Raw genomic sequence first — 21,430 nt, forward strand, 5'->3', positions numbered from 1 at the left:
GTTTTTCTATTTTCATCATATAAAATAAATAACCTTAATTGCTCATAGCAAATACAAATATTTAATTTTGGATATATTTCACGTATTTTGTATGTAATATATTTTGAACAAAAATATACTTATTTTCTTTATGAGAATAATAACAATTATAATTTTCTGAAACATAGAAAGAAAACATTTATCTTTTTGGTATCAATAGTGAATCACTGTGATTCTTGTCTCCACTATGAAATATATGACATAATTTCTCAGCAAACATGATAACTAAAAGGCTAATAAAACTTTAATTTTGAAATAAGTGAAGGTGCAGCCAGGTTCAGCCATGAGGCTCTGAAATACTTTTTGCTTATTAGGATAATATCAAATTGTCGGAATCTGTCATCAATTCTACTGAGAAGCAAATACAACTACCTGTTGACAGATGGAGCTGTGCTGAGAAAATCTATCACATAGATATTTCTGCATGTTTCTGAAGAAAAAAGATGTTGTCATTTTTAATAAGCATTTAAATAAGGGTAATTTTTCATTTCAAACAATAAAAGCATTTCTTTAATAATGTAAATAAAGGGATATCTTAGCAAATACAAAATAGCCTCCACCCGAGAGAACTAATTTATATTTAGAATAGTACCTATATTTATTTCCACTTTTCATAATTCGCACTTAAATAGAGCCAAATATTTTAATGACCAATGACTATGATGTCCTTATATTGAACATTTCCATTCCTCTTCCTAAAATGCAAAGTACGTATTGATTTTTAAGGGGCTGAATGCCTTAAAAATCTGTACTTAGTACAGTATTTTAAAATGTTGAAAGCACAACTTAATCAAAAATTGCCCACACAAAGAACTAACATTTATTAACTGATTTGACCTTAAGCTTATTGGCATTACTGGCAATAATTAATCCATCTGCTAAGACAGCAATTTGTACACCTATACACATGATTCTGATCCATATCAATCCTGACAGAGTCATGTCTCTTTCAATGTGATCTTCAAAATCATCTGAGAGAGCTTGAATGCATTCACATTTCTGGGCCCCACGTTGTACCTACTGAATTAGAATCTCTGAAAGTGAAGCTCTGGGAATCAATTTTCTCATGCCCCTCAGGTGATAACACAATATATAGACATTAAACTGAACAAAATACAGTAGGCCAGTATTTGCATATGCTTTGTAAGAAATGAATAAACTGTAATTCTCAAATGATGGTAAATTATTTTAAGCCTACCTACCTTTCTATGGTGACTTTTTAAAGAAGACTTTATTTTCTCAGAGCAGTTTTAGCTTCACCACAAAACTGAGAGAAAGACACAGAGATTTCCCATACGTCCCTTGCCCTGAAACATGTATAGCCTCCTCTATTATCAACATCCCCCATCCAAAGTGGTACATGTATTAACAATTGATGAACCTACGTTGAAATGTCATTATCACCCAAAGTCCATAGTTGATATGGAGCTTTAATCTAGGTGTTATACATGCGTGTGGCAAATGAATAGTGACATGTATCTACCATTACAGTATCTCACAGAGTATTTTCACTACCCTAAGAATCCTCTGTGCTTTACCTATTCATTCCTCCTTCCCCCCTCACCACTGGCAACCAATGATCTTTTTCCTGTCTCCATGGTTTTGCATTTTTCAGAATGTCATGTAGTTCAAATCATACAGTAAGTAGCCTTTTCATATTGGCTTCTTTTACTCACTAATATACATTTAAGGTTCCTCCATGTATTTACATGACTCAATAGCTCAAGCTTGTTAGCTTCTTTTTAGCGCTAAATAGTAGTCCATTGTCCCCACCAGTTGACAATATACCCATGTAACCAAAAAGCACACGTGACCCCTGAATCTGAAATAAAATTTTTAAAAATAATAATTAAAAAAATCCATTGTCTAGAGGTACCACAGTTAATCCATTCATCCATTGAGGAACATCTTGGTTGCTTCCAAATTTTGCAACTATAAAGCTGCTATAAACATTCATGTGCAAGTTTTATGTAGATATATATTTACTTTCATTTTGACTATTTATAACATCTATGGATAAAATGTGTTTTCAATAATAATTTTACTACTACTGCTACTAGTTCTAATTACCTAATAATAAGTTTTCAAATATCTTGAGATCTTGAGATACAGAAACACAATCTGTCCCCCTTCCATGGGCAGATGCATTTTCAGAAGATACCATATGGGTTGGTAATGAATAAGATGCCTTTGGTGATTCTGAGTCCACTCTTCCTCAAAAGAATTCCACAGACTCTGGCTGGCCTCAGACATTCAACATCACTGAGGACACTTTTTTCTGGCATAATATCTTTGTGATTGTACCCAGGTGCCATATTCATTAAGGCTATAAGATATTAGAACAAGGAAGGGCTAGGAAAATATTAAGGATACATGTTCTCTTGCATGGATGTGAATGGTTTTCTGGGCATGTAATCTCTCTATTCATTTTCCCATTTCCTCAAGATTATGCTAAATTGAGTAAACAAAAGTGAAAGGAAAGAAACACTCTCTCAGATACTCCAAAACTGAGAAAACATTATTTTGAAGGTGATAGTGAAGAGGGTATTTTAGAAAACCAGTACATCTCTGTACGTTTGCATTCCTATGACCAATTTTAACTTAGAAGTTCCAATATGCCAGGGCCAATCTTTATTGGTATGGTATTTAATCCTAACCACCTAAGGCAAGCATTTAATAGGTATGTTTCAAACCAGAATACCACTAAGCACTATTTTGTACTATGACTTAACATTCCTTGTAGTTCAAAATCACTATTTTTCTATAGAAACTTGGGATATAGCACATCTCTACATTCATAAAGTATATAAATGGTTTCTTCTCGCACACCATTCTTCAATTTTCCTTTGGAAAATCTGATGCTCATATTTTCATGCAAGCATTATTTACTTTTTGATTGAAAACACAAAGTCATTTCTATTTATGAACACTTTCTTGTAATAAAACCTGGCATTTCTCATCGCTACCATTTGCAGTCTACTTTTATAAAATTTAATGCATGTCAAGAATGTGCATGGTCTGGAAAATAAAAAGACAAAGAAGGAAACTTCTATATATCAGTAAATGTCATAAATAGGCTTATCAAGGAAAGAATTCTCATAATCTAGACCTAGCTTGTAGAATATGGTAGCTCTTAACAACATGTGGCTATTGAGCACTTGAAATGTTCAAATTATAATGAGCTGTAAGTGTAAAATACACACAAGACTTTGAAGACATGTAAAAATTGATAAAATACCACGTTAACAACATTTTGTATTGATAACAAGATGAAAAGATAATATTTTGGATACGATGATTTAAATAAAATATGCTGTTAAATTGATTTCACTTGATTTTTGTGTTTTTAAAATGTTCTTTTTTCATGACATGGTTACTAGAAAATTTAAAATTAGATATGTGACTCACAATCTATTTCTATTGGAAAGCACTGATCCAGATTAATAAATGTACTGCCATTGTTCCATGTAGTAATTAGTATTGGGAATATTGGAGATTTTGATATTGTTTGGTAGAGTGGGAGGGTTTCTATAGAAACTCTTCTATCCACCGGTTTTAGGTGGATTAGCCGGCCTAATTAAATCTAAGCTGTTAAAAGAGCCCCAGAAGAAGGAGGGGGAAGGAAATGTGGAGTCCAACAAGCTTTCCAAGTCCTCAAGTCACACACTCCTGGTTGACTGGTCTGCTTAGCCAAGCTAAAACTGGTCTGTTTGTCATGTTGGGCACATTAATTGGAGAGCAGATTAATTTCCAAGAATGAGTTAGTGCCCTTTAAAAGGTGATTTAAAATTCAAAATGATGGAAATGGAATAAAAACATGCTTGTCTGATCATTCCTCAGAGTTCATCTTGAAATCCCTACCATTTTTCTGTTTTCATTGTTAGAATTCAAGTACAGGATAAACTGTGTAAGGGATTCCCAAACATTATGCCCTACACCTTAGTACCAATAATTACCCTTCTGTGAAAGACAGAAGGGGAATTTTTGTCATCAGACACATGGGGATTATAAGTGAAAATAAAATCTGCACGTTTAGTCAGTTTTCCACTTATGCAAATGAAACATAAGTATCACTGCAATACCATCAAATATATTTGTGACTGAATGGAAGAATTTTTGCCTGTAGTGAACTAGATGCTTACAAGGAATTTGAGAAAGCACCATCACATCTAATATAGCTCTACTACAGTCTAATATAACACTAATAAGAACTTACATTTATGCCCACTTTATAGTTATGGATAACTTTATGTCCATTATAAACATTTAATCCTTACAAATAAGAATGACATTATAATTTCCGTTTTGAAAACAAAACAAAAAAAAAATGCTCAGAAAAGTGAACTTAATCATCCAGCCACTTGCAGTTGAATTTTCCGACTGTACCTCTTTCTATATCACAGCTAGGACGCAAACACTGTATTGCCAGCCCAAAGACCAAACTTGGAGCTTTTAGGCAAGGCCTGGTAAACATGAATGATATAAAGGAAAAAGTGGGTGTGACTCTGCTATGGAAAACAGTGTATTTATTTTTTATTTTTATTTATTTATTTATTTTGAGACAGAGTCTCGCTCTGTCGCCCAGGCTGGAGTGCAGTGGCACCATCTCGGCTCACAGCAAGCTCTGCCTCCCGGGTTCACGCCATTCTCCTGCCTCAGCCTCCCGAGTAGCTGGGACTACAGGCGCCCGCCACCACGCCCGGCTAATTTTTTGTATTTTTAGTAGAGATGGGGTTTCACTGTGTTAGCCAGGATGGTCTCAATCTGCTGACCTCATGATCCACCCGCCTCGGCCTCCCAAAGTGCTGGGATTACAGGCGTGAGCCACTGCGCCCGGCCAAAACAGTGTATTTAAATAATGTATCCTTAATTTTGGAATTTACAGAATATGAACTTGGAGAGTTTTTCATTTTTTTAGGTGTCATGCATATACTTCTCATTATATGGTGTAACAAAACCACATCTTACTATCATTTGATAAAGCAATCTGTGTCAATTTTAATTCCCTAACCTGAGATCTTTGGCCCAAAGGAGGTAATAACACAAGAGCAAGAACTGCAAGTAATCATTTTTCATTACTAATTTATCAGAAGTCCTCACACAAAATATATAAAATGGCACAATCTTAGAAGGGCTTAATAATACTGAATGAAAGAAACTTTTACAACTAAACCAAATAATTAATTATGGAGTTCATTTGTGGAGAGCTTTAGGTTTCCTACAGACATACTAGATTCCATACAGATGCAAAAAAGAAAAAGCCTTAAGTAATAAGTGGGAGTTTTGTAAAAAGGGAAGTAAACTACAAGTTTACCAAAGCTAATTGATACCTTTCTGTAAATCCATTTTTATCATAGCTTTAAGTGGCTAACAAGGTGAAACCCTATCTCTACTAAAAATGCAAAAAATTAGCCAGGCGTGGTGGCGGGCACCTGTAGTCCCAGCTACTCGGGAGGCTGAGGCAGGAGAATGGCGTGAACCCAGAGGTGGAGCTTGCAGTGAGCCGAGATTGCGGCACTGCACTCCAGCCTGGGCAACAGACTAAGACTCCATCTCTAAAATAAATGAAATGAAATGAAATGAAATGAAATGAAATGATCAAATTCAGCACCCCTTCTTAAATATTGTCTTTAATAAAGAAAATTAAAAACTAATCAAAGTCAAGTTGTAAACAACCTAGATAAAGTCCACACACTCAAAGTATGTACTGGCCTTAACATACCTGGATTCAAATCCAACAGGATGACTTTGTCTTTGGTCACTCAGCTGTTAATATATTCTGTATCCTGTGGTTATTCAGCTATAGCTTATTGAATGAAATAACGAATGGCTGAAAGAAGAAATGAATGGCTGAAAAGTATACTCGTGTGTACATGTACTTACATTTGTTTTTCTACACAACATTGATAGTTGCAGGGCTCCATCCACATGTTTACACTGAACCTTCTCTACAATAGGCTGCTGGCATTCAGCAAGCAGTACAAGAAGGGACTAAGCATAAGAGCCTTCCTCTGTGCCAAACTGAGTTGCCATTTCAAAAATTAAACTCACAATTCTGTCTTTATCAGCACTGTCAGTCTAAACAAACAGAAAGACCCATTTCCCAAAGTTGGAAACTATCAGTATCAGAGAGAAAATGGACCCTTCATAATCCAAAGAGATAACATTGGGTTTAATAATGCTTCATCCCCATACCCCTATGTTTAGTTAACACGCCTTCTTGCCAGTTTGTCAGACATCATACCATAATACAGTGGCCTTGGACTCATAAATACCTGGCAATATAGCTCAGAATATGAGCCATACAGATGGCTTGATTTTATATATATTTAATAATTTTATTAAATATTGAATGTATACCAAAGAATATTTATAAGATATATTTAAAAATTTATAAAACTCACACTTGGGCATTCCAGATGATGAAGACAGAGTAAAATGCTCTTCCTCTTTTAGATCCATGAAGTACAGGAATTTGAGATTGAGCCAGAATGAAAGAATGCATCTGTTAAAGCAATAGTTGACCAACATGTCTGGGGACTTCTGGTTCAATTTCTGGCTTAGTTCCACTCAACACATGAAACAGAATGAGTTGGAACGCAAAGTGGGCCCAATTTCACTATGAGTAAGCTATAGCCACAGGGCACACAATTTAGAATGTTGAATGCCACCAGCCTCCCTTACTTGTGTCATTTAACACATGGATGTTATGCTTAGTAGCTGCAGGCGGGCTTTGCACTGCACTTCATGCCCAGAAGCCTCAGTCTCATCCTAATCCGTTCCTCTCTGATTTCTGGCATGAAGAGGTAGGGAATAAGGAGAGGTAGACCACTCTCCAATGAACAATTTGCATTTTTTTGTACAGTATCAGAATTATTCTACTATTATTTCCTACTTCAAAGCATTTCAGATTGATAGCATGTTTTATCAATTTTTATTTACAGTGAAGTTTGTAATTTTGGAAAATAAACAAAAAAGGGCAAAATTTGTGGCTTTATCCTTTTATTTATCATGCATATTAAATATACTCAATGCTTACTAGCCTTTGGGCACATTAACACATATGCCAGAGAGAAAGACAGACTCTGCCACTACAGTTTACACTTTGGTAGACAATAAAAAACCAAATCATAGTCATAGACCTCTCCTAGGAACTTTTTCTTACTTCTTTCTGTCCATCAGTATGTGAATTTCCATAATATTAGCTCCATAATATTAGTAGCAAGTTGTAGCTCCCTGAGAAGAAGGGCCTCTATTGTTCCTCCAGGTGGAGATGATGAAACAGGATCCTTCTGAGGAATATAATTCTGGAAGAGGAGTCAGTGGCCCCAGGATACCTGACACAGATAGCCTAGCTGTAAGTGGTGTATGTCAGATGCAAGGACACTTGCAAGTTTAGCCAGTTTGCTGTTGAGGGGTAGGTTTGGGGAAAATGTACCTCCTCAGAAAAGACTCTCCTGACTCTCTAATAATTTATCGAATCAAATATGCCATCAATTGTAAAATGCACTACCAAATTAAAAGCAGATAAATAGCAATTTTCTAAAACAAATATTAAAAAGAAAAACTATAAATCGGACCAACTCTTGAGTTTTAGAGTTGAATATCTAGTCCTTTATATTATATTCCATAATAATTCAATTAATTTTACATATTGTAACCATTTCTGTATTTCTTTATTTCTTTTTCTGTATGCCAAGATAAACAAGTATATATTTGGGAACTACAAAATATTTGAAAATGGGTTCTATATGTACAATATTTTCCAAATATCATATTTTAAAACTTTTTAAGCAATCCGTAACCAGGTAAGTAGGTTAGTTTTCTTGATAATAGTTCCAATTTGGCAAATATTATTGAATTTAAAAATAATATGAGGAAGAAGTAACAACATATTTTTCAGTATCCAGTTGGTGTCAAGCACCAACAAGTAAAAACTCTGTCTACAATGTTCTGAGTTTAAAGTAGTTCTTGAAATACATTGGCAAACGAGACAGAAATTATCTCTCCTTTAAAGGTCATGATCTTTTCTTAAAAAAAAAATATTCAGTGGACAAGATGGCCAACTAGAAGCAGTGGCGATTGGAGGCTCCCATCAATAAGATCCAAAACAGCATGTGAATCCTGCACCAGCAGCTGAGGTATCCAGATTTTGTCATTAGAACTGACTCGGTGGCTGGCATGACTCATGGAGAGAAAGGAAGAGCAATGTGGTGTGGCGGCCCACCTGAGAGCCACACGGGACACGGAGCCCCCGACCCAGCCAAGGGAGAAATCTGAGCAGCCCAGATGAGCAGGTTCCCCCACTAGCATAGCCCATGCCCTCCAGCAAGGGACAGCCAAAATGCCTCATTAAATAAGTCCTACTTCCTGTGCCATCCAACTGGATGAGATCCCACCAACAGGGGTTGTCAAACATCCTATGCAGTATCATTCCTAGTGGCATCAGTTTGGTGCTCTTCAAGACCAGAGATGCCAAGGGAAGGAGCAGGCAGCCATCTTTGCTGTTCTCCAGCCTCCTCGAGTGACAACTCCAGATGAGTAAGGCCTGAGGTGAACCTCCAGCAAACCACAGCAGCCCTACAGAAGAGAGATCTGACTATTGAAAGAAAAACAAACAAACAGAAAGCAACAACAACAGCATCAACAACAACAAAAAAGTCCCCATGAAAGCCTCGTCAAAGGGTCAGCAGCCTGAAAGAGCAAAAGTAGACAAACCCATGAAGATGAGAAAGAATCAACAACAGCAATGAGAAAAAACATTGAAAATCCAAAAGGCCAGAGTGCCTCTTCTCCTCTAGATGTTCACAATACCACTCCAGCAAGCGCACAGAACTGGACAGAGATGAGATGGACAAATTGACAGAAGGTCAATTCAGAAGTGGGTAATAACAAACTGTGCTGAGGTAAAGGAGCATGTTTTAACCCAATGCAAAGAAGCTAATAACCTTGATAAAAGGTTATAGGAGCTGTGAACTAAAATAACTAGATTAGAGAGGAACATAAATGACCTGATGGAGCTGAAAAATGCAGCATGAGAACTTTGTGAAGCATACACAAATATCAGTAGCTGAATTGATCAAGCCGAAGAAAGAATATCAGAGATGAAAGACTATATTGCTGAAATAAGGCAGGAAGACAAGATTAGAGAAAAAAGAATGAAAAGGTATGAACAAAACCTCCAAGAAATATGGGACTATGTAAAAAGACTGAACCTACAACTGATTGGAGTACCTGAAAGAGATGGAGAAAATGGAAACAATTTGGAAAATACACTTCAGGGTATTATCCAGGAGACCTCCCCAGCCTAGCAAGACAGGCCAACATTCAAATTCAGGAAATAGAGAACCCCAGTAAGATACTCCATGAGAAGACCAACCTGAAGAAACATAATCATCAGGTTCTTCAAGGTTAAAATGAAGAAAAAATGTTAAGGGCAGCCAGAGAGAAAAGCCATATCACCTACAAAGGGAAGCCCATCAGACTAACAGCAGATTTCTCAGGAGGAACCCTACAAGCCAGAAGAGAATGGGGGACAATATTCAACATTCTTAAAAAAAAAAAAAAAAAAAAAAGAATTTTCAACCCAGAATTTCATATCCAGCCAAACTAAGCCCTTTTCAGACAAGCAAATCCTGAGGGAATTCGTCACCAGCAATCCTGCCTTACAAGAACTCCTGAAGGAAGCACTAAATATGGAAAGAAAAAACCAGTTCTAGCCACTGCAAAACACATGAAAATATGTAGACCAATGACACTATGAAGAAATGGGATCAACTAGTACGCAAAATAACCAGCTAGCATCATGATGTCAGGGTCAAATTCACACATAACAATATTAACTATATATGTAAATGGGCTAAATGCCCCCAATAACAGACACAGACTGGCCAATTGGATAAAGAGTCAAGAACCATTGGTGTGCTGCATTCAAGAGACACATCTCATGTGTGAAAACATACATAAGCTCAAGACAAAGGGATGAAGGAAAATTTACCAAGCAAATGGAAAGCAGAAAAAATCAGGGGTTGCAATCCTAGTCTCTGGCAAAACAGACTTGAAACCAACAAAGATCAAAACATACTACAAAGAAGGGTATTACATAATGGTAAAGGGATCAATGCAACAAGAAGAGCTAACTATCCTAAATATATATGCACCCAATACAGGAGCACCCAGGTTCATCAAACAAGTCCATAGAGACTTACAAAAAGACTTGGACTTCCACACAATAATAGTAGGAGACTTTAACACCCTACTGTTAATATTAAACAGATGAATGAGACCGAAAATTAACAAGAATATTCAGGACTTGAACTCAGCTCTGGATCAAGTTTACCTTATAGATATCCACATCACTTTCTACCCCAAAACAACAGAATATACATTCTTCTCAGTGCCCCATGGCACTTACTGTAAAATAGACCACATATTTAGAAGTAAAACACTCATCAGCAAATGCAAAAGAACTGAAATCAAACAAAGAGTCTCTCAGACCACAGTGCAATCAAATTAGAACTCAGGATTAAGAAACACTCAAAACCACACAACTACATGGAAATTTAACAAGCTGCTCCTGAATGACTCCTGGGTAAACAATGAAGACAGAAATCAAGAAGTTCTCTGAAACCAATGAGAACAAAGAGACAACATACCAGAATCTCTGGGATGCAGCCAAAGCAGTATTAAGAGGGAAATTTATAGTACTAAATGCCCACATCAGAAAGCTAGAAATATCGCAAATCAATACCCTAACATCACAATTAAAAAAAAAAAAAAAAAAGCCCAGAGAAGCAAGAGCAAACAATTCCAAAAGCAGGCAGAAGACAAGAAATAACTAAAATCAGAGTGGAGCTGATGGAGATAGAGACACGAAAAAATCCTTCAAAAATCAATAAATACAGGAGCTGTTTTTTTTTTAAATTAATAAAAAAGATGGACTACTGGCTAGAATAATAAAGAAGAAAAGAGAGAAGAATCAAATAGATAGGATAAAAATGATAAAGAGGATATCACCACTGACCCCACAGAAAAAGAAACTACCACCAGAGAATACTATAAACACTTCTATGTAAATAAACTAGAAAATCTAGAAGAAATGGATAAATTCCTGGACACATACACCCTCCCAAGACTAAATCAGGAAGAAGTCAAATCGTTGAATAGACCAATAACAAGTTCTGAAATTGAGGCAGTAATGAGAAGGCTATCAACCAATAAAGCCCAGGACCAGGCAGATTCACAGCCAAATTCTACCAGAGGCACAAAAAGGAGCTGGCACCATTCTTTCAGAAGCTATTCCAAACCACCGAAAAGGAGGGACTCCTCCCTAATTCATTTTATGAGGCCAGCATCATCCTAATACCAAAACCTGGCATAGACACTACAAAAAAGAAAGAAAACTTCAGGCCAATATACTTGATGAACATTGATGCAGAAATCCTCAATAAAATACTGGCAAACCAAATCCAGCAGCACATCAAAAAGCTTATCCACCACGATCAAGTCGGCTTCATCTTTGGGATGCAAGACTGGTTCAACATATGCAAATCAATAAACATAATCTCACACCAATCTGAATGGCTACTATTAAAATAATATTAGTTATAGGCAAGGCTATGGAGAATAGGGAATACTTATACCCTGTTGGTGGGAATGTAAATGAGTTTGGCCACTGTGGAAAGCAGTTCAGAGATTTCTCAAAGAAATTAACCCAGCAATCCCATTATTGCAATGTATACCCAAAAGAAAACAAATTATTCTACCAAAAGACTTCTGCACTCACATGTTCATCACAGCACTCTTCACAATAGCAAAGGCATGGAATCAACCCAGGTGCCCCTCAATGGTGGATCGAATAAAGAAAATGGGGTACATATACACTGTGGAATCCTAAGCAGCCATAAAAAGTATGAAATTATGTCTTTTACAATAACATGGATGGATCTGGAGGCCATGATCCCTAGCAAATTAATGCAGGAACCGAAAACCAAATACCACATATTCTCACTTATAAGTGGGAACTAAAGTTGGGTACTTATGGACACACACATGGCAACAGGAGACACTGAGGACAACTAGAGCAGGGAAAATAAAGGCGTTGTGGATTGAAAAACTGCCTACTGGATACCATGCTAACTACCTGGGTGATGAGACTCATACCCTAAACCTAAGCATCACAGAGTATATCCATGTAAAAAAACCTGCACATGTATTCCCTGTATCTAAAATAAAACTTGAATATTTTTATATGTTTTAATTATTAAGTTCCAGGATACATGTGCAAAATGTGCAGGTTTGTTACATGGGTATATGTGTGCTATGGTGGTTTGCTGCACCTATCAACCTATCACCTAGGTTTTAAGCCCCACATGCATTAGTTATTTGTCTCGATGCTCTCCCTCCCCTTACCAACTCCCACCTGATAGTCCCCAGTGTGTGTGTTCCCCTCCTTGCATTCATGTGTTCTCATTGTTAAACTCCCATTTATGAGTGAAAACATGCAGTTTGGTTTTCTTGGTTTTCTGCCTCTGTGCTAGTTTGCTGAGGGTGATGATTTCCAGCTTCATCCATGTCCCTGCAAAGGACATGATCTCATTCCTTTTTGTGGCTGCTTAGTATTTCATGGTGTATATGTGCCACATTTTCTTTATCCAGTCTGTCATTGATAGGCATTTGGGTTTGTTCCATGTCTTTACTATTGTGAATAGTGCTGCAATAAACACACGTGTGCATGAATCTTTATAACATAAGGATTTATATTCCTTTGAGTATATACCCAAAAATGGGACGGCTGGGTCAAATAAATGGTATCTCTGGTTCTAAATCCTTGAGGAATCATCACAGTGTCTTCCACAATGGTTGAACTAACTTACATTCCCACCAACAATTTAAGAGTTCCTATTTCTCCAAAGCCTCTCCAGGAGGTGTTGGCATGAGATGGTATCTCATTGTGGTTCTGACTTGCATTTCTCTAATGATCAGTGATGGTGAGCTTTTTTTCATATTTTTTTGGCCACATAAATCTCTGATAATAGCTTCTTTTGCTGTGCAGAAGCTGTTTAGCTTAATTAGATCCCATGTGTCAATTTAAGCTTTTGTTGCAATTGTTTTTGGTGATTTCATCATAAATTGTTTGCCCATGCCTATGTCCTGAATCATATTGCCTAGGTTTTCTTCTAGGATTTTTATGGTTTTAGGTTTTACATTTAAGTCTTTAATCCATCTTGAGTTAATATTTGTGTAAGGTGTAAGGAAGGGGTCCAGTTTCAGTTTTCTGCATATGGCTAGCCAGTTTTCCCAGCACCATTTATTAAATAGGGAATCCTTTCACCATTTCTTGTTTTTGTCTGGTTTGTTGAAGATCAGATGGTTGTAGATGTGTGGTGTTATTTCTGCGGTCTCTCTTCTGTTCCATTGGTCTATATGTCTGTTTTGGTATCAGTACCATGCTGTTTTGGTTACTGTAGGCTTGTAGTATAGTTTGAAGTCAGTGAGCTCTGAGGAAGAGTGGGACATACTTCGGTGCTATAACTGGGTAGCTCGTCCTCTGGGTGTGTATGCTATTTCTTCCAGCCTTTGCTAGCCATCTGGATGTGGCAATTTCTTCTGACCCAAGCTCACACACCCCTGCCACTACTTGGAGACAAAAATCTCTGTCATAGCAGCTTGGTTCAGGTTGTGACAGTGCTGATTCACTTGGCTGCTTTTGCTTTCTAGCCTTCCGATGATGCCTCCTAGGCCACGTCCTGATTTCAGTATCCAACAACTCTAATCCTATTGCTTCAATCTTATTGCTTGCCATCCTCCAGAATTTTTAAGAGTTTTCTTATTTATTTATTTATTTATTTATTTATTTATTTATTTTTGGAGACAGGGTTTCACTTTGTTGCCCAGGCTGGAGTGCAGTGGTGCCACCATGGCTCACTGCAGCCTCAACTTCCTGAGCTCAAGTGATCCTTGCACCTCAGCCTTCCACATAATTGGGACCACAGGTGCGTGCCATCACACCTGTCTAAATGTTGTATTTTTCGTAGAGACAGAGTTTTACCATGTTACCCAGATTGGTCTCCAGCTCCTGTGCTGAAGCCATCTGCCCACCTTGGCCTCCCGAAGTCCTGAGAGTATAGGTTTGAACCACCATACTCGGTCTTCTAAGAATTTTCTACTTGTGAATTCCCTTTTCTAACTTTTAGTTTCTATGCATGATTTATTTATTTGTTTAATTACTAATATATGTCATTCCTACAGACTTTATGTAGAGAGGGCCAACCTAGCTCATGCTCAGCCCACTATATTGAAGAAGAGATTTATCTGTTAGACATGCAAATCAAGATATTTGTAGGCACATGTAGGTACAAATCTGGGGATGGGAGAATGGAATACTGGGCTGGAGTTTTTGACACTTACATGAGAGAGCCAGCATCATAGAAAGGGTATTAAAAGCTGTGTGTTCAATAATGTGGTAGGTATCGATACATTTTGACAAGTGAAATCATAATATAAACATAAGAGTTCTTGAATTAGGGATACTTAGAAGTGACAATGTCCTACTAAATAATTTTAATAAGCTTATGTGTTAGAATTTTGAAACTTTTACCCTGCCTTTTGGCTACTGTTTGAAGACTAAGTATGTGAAATACTGTTCTATACTTGGCACAATGACAACGATGTACATTGAAGAGAAGAGAGGTTCATTATTTTTTAGAATCAACAAACAATTAACCCAATCTCAATAGTCATAGTACTATCATTCAGCCATTTCTCCTACAAACCATGAGTGATTTCTATGCTAAACATTTTAGAAAGAAACTGCCTGAGAAAGAAAATAGACATTTGCCTGCACTACATTTGGGGAAAGGGTGTTGGGTTCTTCCGTGACTTGAAATACTGAAGTTATTCTTGCTCCAGACAACCTGAACTTCTCTTTCCCACGAGCTTTACACATGCTCTGTCTCACTTTTATTTGGTTTACCTATTCAAAAAACCACTTACCATGGCAACCCTTGTCTACATGATAGGCAGTTATAATTTGCTTGGAAAAACTGCAACAAAGTTTCATTTTTCATAAACCCCTTTGCAACAAAATGTTTTCTTTCTCAGGGATTTCCAGTGACTTGGTTGTGGTCTCATGGCTCTGGCCAAAAGATCATTTGCAAAGAAAAACATTATTAAGGAGACCCATAAACTTGGTCAATATTAGTGAGGGGTGGTGTTAGAATTGTTATGGCCTCTCAAAATAGGAAAATAATTGACTCTCTGACTATCTCTTTGGTACCATGGAAGCAGCATTCAAATAACACTTACCTGAACCAAGTAATTCTACATTTTATAAAAATGTATTTTGGATTGAAGTGCTGTGAGGTATGAGCAAACAGACAGATAGAGAGCCAAAAATAAATGCAACCCAGTTAAAATCCCACTGTGGGCCCCTGGGTATGTATTCCATTCAGAAAAATTCAAAAATAGTTCCAAAAACCCTGCTATGGCATTGTGTGGTTTGAGCTAACAATAGCAGTCAAGAGATTTAGTGTGATCATGAACAATTATTCGCATGAATACATTCACAGATTCACTGAATTGCCTGCCAAAAGGCAGTGAATGTCGGGCAAGACTGCCGTATTTTAAATTCAACTATTGATATTTCTATGATATTTATTTCTATGACATAAGCATGTTTGCATCAATATGCTACTTGTCACTAGATTTGTAATTCAAGCACCCCAAAAGCAGTAACCATTGAACTTTCCCAAACAATTGTTCACTGTTCCCCAAATCAGATTATTAATCTACACTTGGCATCCAGTGAGTGCAAAATGTATTATGCAAATGAGTGCAGTGCTCCAGGCCCAAAGCATGAATGGAATTAGTTTTAAGCTCAAGAGGAATCTGGCCATGAGCAAATGATGGGGGGATATATGGCCCAGAGGATTAATCATTCTTATGGTTTATGATAGATGCTTCTTCCAGATGCCCACCTTCAGCTTCAAACGTGAGTATAAAAGTCTGGAGAAAAGATCTCTTACAGAGATCTTGAAAAAGCAAGCTTTTGATACTTTTAAACTTTTATATTTTCATAATATTTGAGATTTTCTTTGTTCTTATTTGTTTTTAAGCTCAAGTCATCATTTTGGTCTTTTAAAAAGATGACGTATAGATGAGTAATTATTAGCATATTAACACATAATGTAATAGTTTTGTTACTTGTATAGTACTTTGGCAAAACTTTAAAATGGATCAGCTGCAAATAATGGGCGACTTTCCTAAACATAGACTATCTAGGCAAAAATATCCCGTAAACTTACTTTATGAAAACTTTGCATCACTCTGTGTTCCAGAGCAAAACCTGACTGAGAATGGGTTTGAGAACCAGAAAGTTCTTATCACTCTGTTGTATATATGGGGATATATTCTGAGAATGCCAAAATGTCTTTGTCTTGACTACTGTGTATATATAGTACAATATACTATATACGATTTAGTATATAGTATCCAAAAGCTTTTAAGTCTAAAGGCCAAGAATAACATTTTCACTGCTTACAAGTTAGATCTGATTCACAACCTGTATCAGCCCGCTTTTACACTGCTATAAAGAATTTCCCTGAGACTGGGTAATTTATTTAAAAAAGAGATTTAGTTGACTCAGTTGTGCATGGCTGGGAGGCCTCGGGACACTTGCAATCATGGCAGAAGGGGAAGCAGGCACATCTTACATGGCAGGAGGCCAGAGAGAGAGCTTGTGAAGGAGGAACCGTCAAACACTTACAAAACCCTCAGATCTCCTGAGAACTCACTATCACAAGAACAGCATGGGGTAACCACCTCCAGGATGCAATCACCTGTCACTGGTCCCTCCTGCAACACGTGGGAATTATGGGGATTACAATTTGAGATGAGATTAGGGTGGGAACACGGAGTCAAATTATATCACAACCCCAGAGCAAAAATGAATCTCAGTGGATAAAAAAAATGGGCAAATAGCAATGAAGTGAGTAAATACTGCAAATAAAGAAGATATATATTTCTAGCCATTGTAACTACAAATACAAAAAAAGAAAGCATATAAATGTCCAGATGATATATTTTTATATAAAAAGGGGCTAGGCACAGTGGCTTATGGTAATCCCAGCACTTTGGGAGGCTCAGGCAAGAGGATCACCTGAGGCCAGGAGTTTGAGACCAGCCTGGGCAACATGGCAAGACCCTGTTTTAACAAAAAATAAAAAAGATAACCATGCATGATGTCATGCACCTGTAGTCCTAGCTACTTGAGAGGCTGAAGTGGGAGGACTGCTTGAGCCCAGGAGTTTGAGGCTGCAGGGAGCTAGTATCGTGTCACTGCACTCTAACCTCCAGCCTGGGTGACAGAGTGAGATATTGTCTCTTAAAAAAAAAGCAAGAGACAAATAGAAAAAGTATTGTGGAAAACAAAACAGAATAACACTAGTTGCCACAGCTGGACACAAGCCAAAAGGAAAAAGTATGGGCTGGTAAGAACACAGGGCAGACTTTGACTATTAGACTCAGGATAAACTGAATCAAAAAAAAAAAAATACCATATATTTAAAGGATCCCTATGGGAATTGAAACTTGTTTGAGGCAGGTCGGAACCCAAGAATGTTGTTAAAATTAATAAAAGAAATAAGGTAGTGAATAAAGTTACAATGGATAAAGTAAAACATTGCAGAACTGGATTCCATTGTGTGGAGGACATTGATCAACATTGTTAATTGGGCTAAGTGTCTTCAGGTGCTAGGATGTTAGAGCAGGTAATAAAAGTGAAAGTTGTTACTTTACCAACTTGTCTGAAACTTGATTATTCTTGTGTGGAGTGTTGAAAGGTGGAGTCAAAACATAACAGCATTCTAACTCATGAGGTGCCTTTCTTCTAGAATTCTCAACGTACACTGTGCTGCCAATGTCCTTACCCTATAGCATGTGTATCCATCCACTCCTTCATTTAGCTAGGACCTTCTCTAAGAATTTTTCATTGAGTGCCAACTATTCTTGGTTTTAACCAGATGATCATGTGATACTGCCTTTTCATAGTAAGAAAGCAGTATACACTGGTCATTTCATATGGTTTGATCTGTGTACGGCAAACAGTTTGCTAGGCCATTCTATGAAGATAAAACCAGACCTTGCCTTTTGAGACTTTATAGCACAGCACAAAAAGAGGCAGAAACAAATATTACAACTTGTGGCACATATTATGAAGGCAATGAAAAGATTTCGCAAAAGATAATGAACAAGGATCTAACAATGGACAGGTGGTGAGGAAACAATTTTCTGGAAGACGAGCTTTATGATAAGACTTGAATGAAGAGAAAGCTTGGCCACATTAGAAGCAGGAGGAAATATTCCAGGTATAAAGAAATGTACATATGAGGTAACTGAGGTGGGAAAGAGCCTGGGATCTTTGCATGACCGAGAGGAGGTCAGTGTGATTGGCATGTAAAAAGAGAACAGGGGAGGAATGCTGGAAGGCTGGAGCAGTGGGCAGGAAAGGGCCAGGTTTTGTATAAACTCCCTTGGCCTTAGCAAGGAGTTTAGATTTTGTTGAAAAATAGTAAGAAATGAGTGAGGAGTTTTGATTTGAGAGGAAAAATAATCTTACTCTCTTCATAAAGAATATTACATTGGCTGCAGTGTGAAGCCTAAATTGCCAGGAGAAACCAGAAAATATACCAGGGAAGAGATTGTAGGAGACTGGGTAGAGATAATGAAGATATAGATGAATGGGTGGTGCAGATGGAGAGAAGGGGTGCTTAGGAAACAAAAATTACAAGAAAATGACTCAGTAATGTTGGCACTAAATATATAATACGCAAACTTATGCACCTATACAATAGTAGACATGCATAATAATGATTATAGCAGCATTAATTACAAAAGGAACATATGGAAACAACGGAGGTGCCCATCATCAAAACAGTGATGAATAAACCGTGGCACAGTCACTCACACAGTGAAAAGTTAGACAACAGCAAAAACAAAAAATCTATATCAACACAAATATGCTTACATTTTAGCAATATAATATTAATTTTTTTAAAAAGTAAGTCCAACTCTTAGCTACATGAAACCATTTTTAAAATAAAACTGAAATAACTAAAATAATGAGATATACTATTTTGGAATACTGTACATGCAGAGGCCAAAAAAACTGTTTTTAAAAAGGAAAGCAAGAAAATGATAGACATGGCATTCAAGATGATATTTTAGCTCAGGTTGAATGAGGCAGGCTTATGGAATGAGAGAGAAAAGGATTAGATGGAGGTTATTTTCTGGTCCTACATTTTATTTTGAGTTCACAGATGTTTGTTTTGGGTTCACAGGTGCTTATTAGATAATCACAAACTTGAAAACCAACTCCAGCTGTATCTCAGGTATATTGTGTGTTCAGTTCCAGACCACAGCAATAAAGTGAATATCACAATAAAACAAGTCACACAAATGTTCTGATTTCTCAGTGCATATGAAAGTTATCTTTACACTATACTGTAGTCTATTTTAATGGAAATTTAATTTTTAAGTAATAATTTTAAGACATATTAGCATGATGTCTAAAAAACAATGTACATATCTTAATTTAAAAATACTTTATTGCTAAAACTTGCTAACCAGCATCTGAGCCTTCAGCAAGTCATTATCTTTTTTCTTGTGGAGGGTCTTAACTCAGTGTTTATGGCTGCTGATTGGTGAGGGTGGTGGTTGCTGAAGGTTAGGGTGGCTGTGGCAATTTCTCAGAATAAGATAATAATGAAGTTTGCCACAGAGATTGACTTTTTCTTTCACAAAAGATTTCTCTGTGGCATGTAATACTGTTTGATAGCATTTTATCCATAGTAGAACTTTTTTCAAAATTGGTATTAATCCTCCCTAACCCTGCCATGACTTTATCAACTAAGTTTATGCAGTATTTTAAAACCTTCGTTGCAATTTTAACAGTGTTCACAGCATTTTCACCAACCATAGATTTTATCTCTTTGTTTGTTTCTTTGTTTTTTGAGATAGAGTTTTGCTCTTGTCACTCAGGCTGGAGTATAGTGGTGCAATCTTAGTTCACTGCAGCCTTCACCTCCCAGGTTCAAGTGATTCTCCTGCCTCAGCCTCCCAAGTAGCTGGAATTACAGGTGCATGCCACCATGCCTGGCTAATTTTGTATTTTTAGTAGAAATGGGGTTTCACCATATTGGCCAGGCTGGTTTCGAACTCCTGACCTCAAGTAAGCCCCTCGGCCTCCCATAGTGCTGGGATTACAGGTGTGAGCCACCACACCCAGCCTAGATTCCATCTCAAGAAACCACTTTCTTCACCATTCATAAAAATCAACTTATCTGATAAAATTTTATCATTTGACAGATTAGAGCAATTCAGTCACATCTTCAGGCTCCACGTTTAATTCTGGCTTTCTTGATATTTATACCACATTTGAAATTACCTCCTCTACTGCAGTCTTGAACCCCTCAAAGTCATCCACAAGGGTTGGAATCAACTTCTTCCAAATTCTTGTTTGATATTGATATTTTAACCTCATCCCATGAATCACAAATGTTCTTAACAGCATCTGAAATGGTAAAAAAATTTTTAGAGGATTTTCAATTTACTGTGCCAAGATCTATCAGAGGAATTCCTATTTACAGCAGCTACAGACTTATAAAACATATTTTTAAAATAATAAGACTTGAAAGTCAAAATTACTCCTTGATCCCTCGGCTGCAGAAGGGATATTTTGATAGCAGGCATAAAAATGTTCATCTCCTTGTACATCTCCACCAGAGCTCCTGGGTGACTATGCATATTGTAAATAAGCAATAATATTTTGAAAGTATTTTTTTTTTCTGAGCAGTAGGCCTCAACAGTGGGCTTAAAATATTCAGTAAACCATGCTCTAAACAGATGTGCTCTCATCTAGGCTTTGTTGTTCTCTAAGAGAAGGAGCAGAGTAGATTTAGCACAATTCTTAAGGGCCCTAGCATTTTCAGAATGAGGAATAAGCATTGACTTCAACTTAAAATCACCAGCTGCATCAGTCCCTACCAAGAAAGTCAGCCTGTGCTTTGAAGCTTTGATGCCAAGCATTGACTTTCTACTCTCTAGCTATGAAAATCTTAGCTAGCATCTTCTTGCAATAGAAGGCTGTTTCTTCTACAGTGAAAAATCTGCTGTTTTAATGACACCACCTTAATCAGTTATTTTAAGCAGATTTTCTGGATAACTTGTTGCAGCTTCTACATCAGCACTTGCCCTTTTATGTTGTAGAGATGGCATCTTTTCTTAAACTTCATGGCCTAACCTTTGCTAGCTTTGGACTTTTCTGCAGCTTCCTCTCCTCTCTCAGCCTTCACAGAATTGAACAGATTGAAGGTCTTGCTCTGGATTAGGCTTT

At 37.1% G+C, this 21,430-nt stretch overlaps 1 long non-coding RNA gene across 1 annotated transcript in view; it reads right to left on the reverse strand.

The window, feature by feature from the left end:
* LOC144329717 (uncharacterized) overlaps nucleotides 1–20,610 on the reverse strand; it is a 273,662-nt gene extending 253,052 nt beyond the window's left edge. The window contains exon 1 of the long non-coding RNA XR_013395317.1: nucleotides 20,483–20,610. This is a non-coding gene — a long non-coding RNA (uncharacterized LOC144329717). The remainder of the gene's footprint in view (nucleotides 1–20,482) is intronic.
* Nucleotides 20,611–21,430: the final 820 nt, after the last annotated feature.

Source organism: Macaca mulatta, chromosome 7 (assembly GCF_049350105.2).
Source record: "Macaca mulatta isolate MMU2019108-1 chromosome 7, T2T-MMU8v2.0, whole genome shotgun sequence".
Classification (NCBI taxonomy): domain Eukaryota; kingdom Metazoa; phylum Chordata; class Mammalia; order Primates; family Cercopithecidae; genus Macaca; species Macaca mulatta.